The sequence below is a fragment of the Megascapheus bottae genome, chromosome 3 (assembly GCF_031878675.1).
Source record: "Megascapheus bottae isolate mThoBot1 chromosome 3, mThoBot2.hap1, whole genome shotgun sequence".
In the NCBI taxonomy this organism is placed as follows: domain Eukaryota; kingdom Metazoa; phylum Chordata; class Mammalia; order Rodentia; family Geomyidae; genus Megascapheus; species Megascapheus bottae.
Window position 1 is genome coordinate 19,269,370 of NC_143511.1, and position 9,809 is coordinate 19,279,178.

Here is a 9,809-nt window from a genome sequence, read left to right on the forward strand (position 1 = left end):
GGTGTGGTTTTCTTTTCAAAAGCCGGGGCCCTTGGGAGCTGGGGATTAGCTCTAGGAGGAGGAGGAGGCGGGATGCTTCCTGGCTGAAGGCACACAGGGACTGACGCAGAAAGGGTGAATTAAACTAGAAAGTAAACCTCCTACTGTGGCCAGGAGGGGCCTTGCTAGGCAACACTGTTGGGAAGGGCGGGCAGATGGGAAATAAGGCCCTTCTCCCCCCTCAGGCACTCACTCCTGCCCCCTACTGGCAAAATGAGAAGGAAGAAAATGTGCTTTGCTCAGTTCCAATCCCTGAACCCAAAGAGTACAGACAGAAGATGAGCTTCAAGACATATCTTAGTGAGTAGCCTATGGCTATAAGTACCAACTGTCCTAATATTATAGATAGATCAGGGAAAGCCTGAGAGAAATAGCTGTTACAGCAATGTAATGCAGGCAGAGGCAGAGAGCCCATACAGATGCAATGATGTTGTTATTAGGAAGCAGAATGAAGTTTTACAAAGTGGAGATGTTCTGGGGCTGGGAATGTGGCTTAGTGGTAGAGTGCTTTCTCCTAGCATGCATGAAGCCCTGATGAAGCCCTGGGTTCAGTTCCTCTATATCCCATACACAGAAAAAGCTGGAAACGGCACTGTGGCTCAAGTAGTAGAGTACTAACCTTGAGCAAAAGAAGCTCAGGGACAGTGCCCAGGCCCTGAGTTCAAGCCTCAGGACTGACAAAGAAGAAAGAGAGAAAGAGAGAAAGAAAGAAAAGAAAAAAAGTGGAGATGTTCAGGATGAAGAGTGGTCAAATGTGGATCCAGGGGGGCTGATCACATGACAGGTCAGTCTGCCTACCATATCTCAGTCTTGGGGTACTTCTTGCTTTTTCTTTTGTCAGCTGTGGGGCTTGATTAGGGGAGCTGTCCCGGAACTTTTTCACTCAAGTCTGGTGTTCTACCACTTTGAGACACAACTCCACTTCTTGTGTTCTAGGGAACACATGGAGATAAGAATCTCACAGAGTTTAACTGCCTGGGTTGGCTTTGAGCCTCAGCCCTCAGATCTCGGCCTCTTGAGTAGCTAGGATTACAGATGTGACCCTCCAATGCCCAGTAGTGCTCCTTGCTTTATTGTCCCCATCTGCTATGATTGATAAGCTTATGTGTCTGTTGCTTCAGATTGGATATATTTACATGTGTAATTATTGGCACCCATAAATTATTTAAGAGTTTGTGCTTCCTGGTATGCTGGCAGATGGTGGTAGTTTACTTGTATAAATGAAATGTCCTTGTCCCTTGGCCCTTGTGTTCAAAATGGAGTAACTTAAGTCAAAACCGTTGCTTTATAAAATGAAGTGCCACAGGCAAGGCACTAATTGAAAACTGCTATTCTATGTGACAGAGATGAACCCAGTGCTGGCCCAGCCTCTGTCCTAAGGGAGGGATATTGTACTTGGACTCGATGTTGGACTTGGGCTTAACCTACCTTCGTGCTTCTGAAAACTTAATGAAGATCAGTGCCATTTGCTCCCCCATCTGTTTTTTGGCAAATCACTTCCTCCACTGATGCGCCTTTCCACAAATGACTTAAATAAGATCCCTGGGCAATTGCCTTATTCACCCAGACAAGGCCACACAGAAGTCCAAATCCCCATTCTCACTTTATGAATTAATGATAAACTGACCCCTACTCTGACCCCAACTCTGTCCCATCTGGCCAAGCTGTTTGACTCACTATGCTGGTTTTATGTTGTTTTTTTCTCCCTCTCCCAAGCATTTGACCTCCTCCCCTAACATAAAGGAACACAGACACAAAGCCCTCCAGGGGCTTTGCTAAGGAGAAAGCCCCAGCTGCCCAGAGAGAAAACCTTTCCTTACCCACTGACTCATCATGCTACCCACTCATCATACTTCCAGGAACTGGTTCTAACAATGTTCACTTCTCTCAAACTATACTAAACCAAAGCAAAACAAAACCACTCTTCTCTACTTGAGCTTGAAAACCACCAGATTTGTCAGTCACAGTATTAGACTACAGCATTCTATTAGAATCCCTTTCCTCTTACTGCAGTAATTCTTTTGAATGAAGCCTCTCCTTTTATATGTCCAGATCTGGCTTTATTTGAATATTTTTAGGTGCTGTGATTCTACCCAAATTTAGTCCTTCCCTACAAACCCCACCGGCTATACCCAGGTACAGAGTCATGTTCAGGCTTTTGAGGGTCCTCAGGTGGTCTAGTTTTTCTTTTAGAGGAAGTAACTGGGGAAGGAACCCAGCAAGCACTCTCTTACTGAGCTACAGGCCCAGTCTTAGTGGGTCCAATCTTTAAACCAGTGCTTTGGAAGTAATGGTCAAAGTTACTTTGACTATCTTGGGCAAAGAGATTCTTTCTTTGGTCCTGCTGCAAGGACTTTCTTATTTGGAGGCAAGGGTCAAGCTGAAAAATTTAACCAAGAGGTTTAAGTCCTGAGTTTAATCTCAATAGTGGAAGAAACATAAACAAACAAATAATGTAATTAAGACTTTTCCTCAGCAATTAACTTTTAAGATTTTTGATATTGTGTCAACTTTCCATTAACCCTATAAGTAGCTACCAACCACTATCAGTTTCCATTTAATGTAGTAGTTTCAAAAATGGCAGGAACAAAACAGATATCAGTGGCTTACATGCTTGTAATCTTAGCAACTCAGGAGGCTGAGATCTGAGGATCACAGTTTAAAGCCAGCCCAGAGGGGAAAGTTAACTATCAGAAAATCCGAAGTGGCACTGTGGCTTAAAGTGGTAGAGCACTGGCCTTGAGCAAAACATCTCAGAATAGCAACCAGGACCTGAGTTTAAGCCCCATGATCAATAACAAAAAGCTATAAATTCTGTTAGTTTATGTCTATCTGTCTGTCTGTCTGTCACCATTTTCTTATTTCTAAAATGTTATGAAATTAGGTATCAACATTCCATTAAAATATTTGATTCTGCACCACCATATCTGGCCTGTATTCTTTCATTCATATTTGTACTCCCCTTTATATATTTAACATTCCAGAGCAGGCAAATTTAATCTCTAGTGGAAGGTGGTGTAGAAATGATTGTTTGAGGCTGGGTATTGTAAGAAAAAGTATTTTTTTCCTGTCATACTATAGTGTATTTGGCATTGTGTATTGATATTTCTTGGAATTATTTGCTTTATTTACTTCAATGGTAACTATTACCAGTACTGCTTGTTACCATTTAGCCATGTTAGGGAGGTAAGTATTGTGTTGAAAAAGTTAAAATAATAAAGTATAATTGTTAAGTGGGAAAAAAAGAAAAGTAAACCTTTGAGAGGTATTAAAAAAATGGTCCCCTTTCTAACCTTAGGAAAGAAGGAGGAAGGACAGTTTGGATTCGGATAAAAGTTTAGCAAACTACCCTGCCCAGTGTGCTTGCCTAGCTCTGGGTAAAATAATGGCATTGTACCCTCTTGCTCAAAACAAAATTGCCTCGATGAAATCTCCAACATCTCTTGCATGTCTGACACCATAGAGTCCTGCATTTCTAGCAGGGTGAGGAAGGGCAAGAACCAAGAAATGTTCCTTATCTTGTTTGCTGTAGTCATTTCCTGGGTGTGTCCAAATTCTTGAAACTATAACAGGTGTATCTTATTGAATGTAAACTATAGCTCGATATATATTTTTATGGTGTTAGAGACTGAATGCATGCCAGGGAAGGATTCTACTATTGCGCTATTCTCTTAGTCTCAGATTTATTTTTTAGCTGGGCACCTGTGGCTTATGCCTGAAATTATACCTACTCAGGAACCTGAGATCTGATGATTGCAGTTCGAAGCCATCCCATGACAGGAAAGTCTGCGGTAATTTTAGCTCCAATTAAATACCAAAAATATCCAGCTATGGGGCTATGGCTCACGTGGTAGAGCTCTAGCCTTGAGCAGAAAAGGCTGAGAGATATCACTCAGGCCCTGAGTTCAAGTCCAGAACCAGCACACTTTAAAAATAAAAACAACCCTTATTGAAGTGTTCTTCTTCTTGTTATTAACTTGGTACTTTTTTTTTGGTTTTAGGATTTTTTGTTTTTGTTTTGTTTTGTTTTATTATATTTGTATTATCGGGGTGATATAAGAGAGAAGTTATAGTTACATTCATAGATACATTACTTCTTGAGGCACTGTTCTTTTTATTAGCATCTCAGTGATCATCTGGAAAGGAAACATTGTTGAGTAACATCATTAAACTGTGCTCTGATAAAGCACAGTCCCTACTACTTCTCACCAAGCAGGTAGAAAGTATTTTTACATTCACAGAGGTACTAGACAAGTCTATCCTATGTTGATAATACTAAAGAGTTCAAGTACAAAGGCATTATTGGGACTTGATTCTACTTTTCCAGCAGAGGGCCCAAAAGGTGGTATGACCCAGTTTTATAAAGGAATGTACTTTCTTTGATAGGAGTTCCTTCCATCCATGGGGCAGTTTGAAGTAGTCACTCTCTTAAGTAACATCAGCTTCAAACTGTTGGAAAATGGAGGTGGGCGGGGGGGGGGGGGGAAGCAGGTAGAGAAAAACAGATACATCAAACAACAAAACAAAAACCATAGTCCGCAACCACTGGATTTATACAAAGATGACTGAATAAAGATGAGCAAGACTCAACCTAACAATTCTGTTGTGTTTGAATGGTGAGAGCTCTACAGAAGGATATGCCAAAGTAGTCAGATCTTACACATTTAGACATGTTCAAGGATGCTGACATCGATATTTAATCACTTTTCCAAGGAGTAATCAGTTACTATTATACTTTGTGTTCAATCCAATTACCACATTGTAAAAATAGGAAGCTGCTATAATAATAACAACAACAACCAAAAAACAAGCAAATGCGGTGTAGATGAGAGCTGGCAAAGCCTTATGTTAACCAGCGCAGCTGCTGTGTGTCAATGTAACAGCTCCCTTAAGTGTAAAGATTAGGAGAAGGAAGATACAGTGCACTCGGGCAGGAGCAGACCTATGAAGTTTTGCATAACCATTAAGCTTTCTAGAAATCCTCCTGGTCATCAGGGGCTCCTACCAAAAGTACCAGGAGAGGAAGAGTGCAGGGCACAGTGGAGAAGCCAGTGTGGTCCACTCTCAGTGCTGGAACCCCTCCACAAGGAAGGAAGGAAGGAGAAAATGGAACTGGAGGGAGAACAGTGAATCCTGGCACTGGACACCTAAAGAAGTAGGCTCATGTGCTAACACAGGAGATCCAGATGGGCTTACAAGTGATTAAACTGCATGCTAGAACCCCATGCTGAATAAACAGCATCGCTCCAGGGATAGGTAGGTAGGTAGATAGATAGATAGATAGATATAGAGATAAACTACCTCAGCCAAGGGGTCGTGAACTGCTGAAATCTTAACCCTCAGGAGGCTGAGGCAAGAGAATTATTAGTTAGAGTCAAGCCTGGACAATTTAGTATAACTATTTCAAGACAAATACACAACAAACCCACACTACGGACTTGGAGATGCGACATGAAGCATGGCACAGGTGCCCTCTGGTGGTAGCATGTAAAAACACATGTACACACAGAATGGTCATCTAGATAAAAGTCAGTTCTCTAAAAACAATATCTTATTGTGACTTTAGCTAAGTATAACTACACCACAGTCATGTGAAATATATGTAGAGTCTATATGTAGTTACCTAATCTCAATAAAGAAAATCTTTGGGAAAAATACCAGTTATACAGGGAGAGAGTGGGGGGCTGATGACATTTCTACACATGTATGCAAGGTATTCAAATCAATCTCAAACCCCTCTATCACTCTCCCTAAATAGTTCTGGTTTTAAAACAATTTCAAGAAGGTTCACTTCTATTTTCACACATTAAAAAAAATAAAACCAAGGCTGAGAATGTGGCTTAGTGGTAGAGTCCTTGCCTAGCATGCACAAAGCCCAGGGTTTGATTCCTTCGTACCACATACACAGAAAAAAAACTGGAAGTGATGCTGTGGCTCAAGTGGTAGAGCACTAGCCTTGAGAAAGCCCAAGGACAGTGCCCAGGCCCTGAGTTCAAGCCCCGGGACTGGCAAAAAAAATCAACTTCAAAATGGGCCAGTAGCATCCAAAAACACCATGTTAAAAATGAGCTCTACAACTAGTGGATGGCGACAGGAGGGAAAACCTAGGAGATAGCAAGGGAAGAGGTGACACTGCCCAAAAAGAGAATGTACTTATTTCCTGACTTACTGACCTATACCCCCTTGGTACATCACCTGTGTAATAACAATTACTTTTAAAAGTCTGTTTCAGCCATATTCATATTCATTCATGCTGCTGTTTCTCTTTTCCCTCCTGCCAATCTCCTTTTGATCCAATCAACAGTTTAAACTCAGCTTTAGTGTGCATGTATATCTGTGTGTGTGTGTGTGTGTGTGTGTGTGTGTGCGTGTGTGTGTGTACATGTACTTTCTTTCCTTGATTTTTATTGGTTAGCACATTTTGGAAATTACTCTATCAGTTTATATGAAGACCATCCATTGCCTCCAATATCTGCACAGCACAGAAAATATACCATGGCATATACTCATTTTCTTTTTGCTTTAGTGCCTTGGCTTTTTTATTCGTGGTTGGTGCTGTAGCATTTGAGCCACACCTCTACTTCCAGCTTTTTACTAGTTAACTTAAGTATGAATCTCTCCAATTTGTCTGCCTGGACTGGCTTCACACTTCAATTCTCACATCTCAGTCTCCTGTGTATCAAGGATTAAAGACCTATACCACTATAGCAGGATTATTATGCTTAATTAGAACTAAGCATTCAGGCCAGATGTTGTTGCTGTCATTTGATTTTTAGGAACAACATTTCAAAGATTATCTTCACACATGTGGAGTCTCTATGTATAATAAAGCATCAAAAATGGTATCATCTGGTCAGAGTTTATGTGTATGAAGCTACAGGCTGGATGCCAGTGACTCACATATGTAATCCTCGCAATTTAGGAAGCTGAGATCTGGAGGACAGAGATTTGAAGATAGATGGGGCAGAAAAGTCCACAAGAATCCTCAAAAATACCCATCAAAAGCTAAGCTGGTGATGTGACTCAAATGGTAGAGCACCATCAAGCAAGACTTGATTTCAAACTCTGGTATTGTCAAGAGAGAGACAGAGACATGGAGGCAGAAAGAGACACGGACAGAGAGAAACTGTGAAATGGAAAACGGGAAACACAGAAAGAAAGAAAAAAAGAAGGAAGGAAAGTTGGTTTGATTTTTACTCTCAGTTTTAAGAGCAGTGGTTGCCCCCTCTCCAAAAAAAGTCCATTAAACACAAGCAAAGAAACAAGTTTCTTAGCCCCGAGTGAAAGCTAGGGCTGGGAGCCAGCAGCCACCTCTGCCAGGAGGGCAGGCTTCCCTGGCATTGCTGGATCCCACCAGATTCTTCAAAAAAGCAGGGGCTTCCCTTTCTGGGAAAGAACACCATGGTAAGTACTTTAGTCCTTTAGACTCATGGGTTCTGCCACAGCTGCTTAAGTCTGTCTCTTTGCATGGCAGCTGTCACAAACGACTCATAAACACAAAGGAGTGGTGTTAATTTGCAATGTACCAGGCTTTACACACAACTGACCTTGAACTCTGTGATAGTGACAGAAATGAGCTTCAGTTGTCCCCGGATTGTTTGAGCATGACAAGCTACTAATTCTAGAATTTAGGGGAGGCACAAACAGTAGTCCATAGGTTCAAAGCCAATTTGGGTCCTATAGCCTGTGTCTCAGAAAATCCAAAAAACTAGACAAAGAAAAATGTCTGTATTCAGCTGTCTCCAATCCAGATAAACCCTCTGTATCAGGGGCATAGGGAAATGTCTGTGGAGAAAGCACTTCTGTCTAATTCAAGGCACATTACATTATCTGCTAGGCATTTATCAGAACTTGTCCCATCCTAGGAATTCCAGTCTCATTTGCCAGTTGCTAGATTTCTATCTCTACTTAAAGGTTAAAGCATCATCTCAAACAAATGTCCAAGCCGGGCAAGGTAGCTCATGTGTGGAATCCTAGCTATTCAGGAGACTGAGATCTGAGGATCAAGGTTCAAAGCCAGGTCCAGCACAAAAGAACTTGAGACTTATCTCCAATTAACCTCTAGAAAACGGGAAGTGGGACTTGGCTCAAGGGTAGGGTGATAGGCTTGAGCTAAAGAGCTCAGGGACAATACCCAGGCCGAGTTCAAGCCTCATGACCCACAAAAAATGTCAATACACAGTGACACAATGACTAATTTTTTCCTTTCCTGTCTCAGATACTCAAAAGACCATCCATCCATCCATCCATCCACCCATCCACCTATCTACCCATCCATCTACCCACCCATCAATCTAATTGTTAAGGCCAACAATGTTCAGAATGTTCAGATCTCTCTCTCTCTCTCTCTCTCTCTCTCTCTCTCTCTCTCTCTCTCTCTCTCTCTCTCTCTCTCTCTCGCTCTCGCTCTCGCTCTCGCTCTCGCTCTCGCTCTCTGCTCCCTGATACACACACACACACTTCAACAAGTATTTTGGGCTCTATTTCAAAAGTTGCCCAGATTATTATGTTGAGACAGGCTTATTTTGAATTCCTGATTCTCTTGCCTCAGCTTCCTGAGTGCTGAGATTACAGTTTTGTATACCAAGATTCTTTGAAAATATCCATGCTGAGCCAAGCTGCTGCTTTTTCCTGTTTGTACTGCTACCCCCTAGGCCTCTGAACAGCCTGGTGTGTTCACCAGAGGTTGGTTGAAAGTATGGATTGGAACACCTCAGTCCTGGCTGGTTTCCTAACTCAGGGTAAATGGCAGTGTAGAGAGACAATGGTATCTGTTTGGGTTTTGTTTTTTGTTTTTTGTTTTCCCTTATTGACCAAATTTCCTCACCACCCATACCTGACCTTCTCACATCCTGTCACCTGCCTACTGCCCTGGTGGTCACATCTTCTGAGTCATATTGGGAAGAGAAAGTATCCTCAAAGCCTCCCTTTTTTTGTAGACCAGAATGAATGAGGGTAAGCGATTCTAACGTTGATGCTGACCACTGGGGACAGTTCCCAGAGCTCAGAGTTAGATTTTATCTGCAAAGCCAAAACTGAAATATTATTTTTTCAAAAAAAGCATTGCTCTATTAATAGTTTGGGGATTTTCAAATATAAAATCAGTTCTCAGAAATGAATACATAAGCCCTGTGGTACATCCTGTGTTTAATATGCTATGTCAGGTCCTGAGTTCAGTTCCCAGCACCACAAAGCAGGGGAGAAAATAAATAAATTAAGAAAGAAAGGAAGGAGAGAAGAGAGAGGGAAAGAGAGGGAGGAAGAAGGAAAGAAAGGGAAGAAAGGAAAGACAGAAGAAAGGAAAGACAAAAAAAAGAAGAAGGGAAGGAAGGAAGAGAAAGAAGGAAGGAAAAGGGTAAGGAAGGGAGGAAAAAAGAGAAAGGGAAAAAGGAAGAGAGGAAGGAAGGAAGGAAGGAGAGAGGAAGGAAGGAAGGGAAGAGAAGAAGGAAAGAGGAAGGAGACATAAATACCTGATGGTTATATTCAAGTTGTTTACAAAACTCATTAAGATTTTCTGAAGTCTTTTTTTTTGATCACAGGAAACCTCCAAGAGTAATATTGTGCACCATTTGACAGAGGGCTGACCTTTCCCCTCATTAACAGTTTATCTGTGGCTTGCTTTATATGAGTCATATTGTCTGAGTTTGAATTTTCCCACCTGAGAAACAGAAGTTATGATTGACATATAACTTAATGATGTAAAATGTTTTCAATCCAACTGCTAGCATGTCTTAGTGTAGAATGCAGTTTTGTACTAGATAATTCTGATT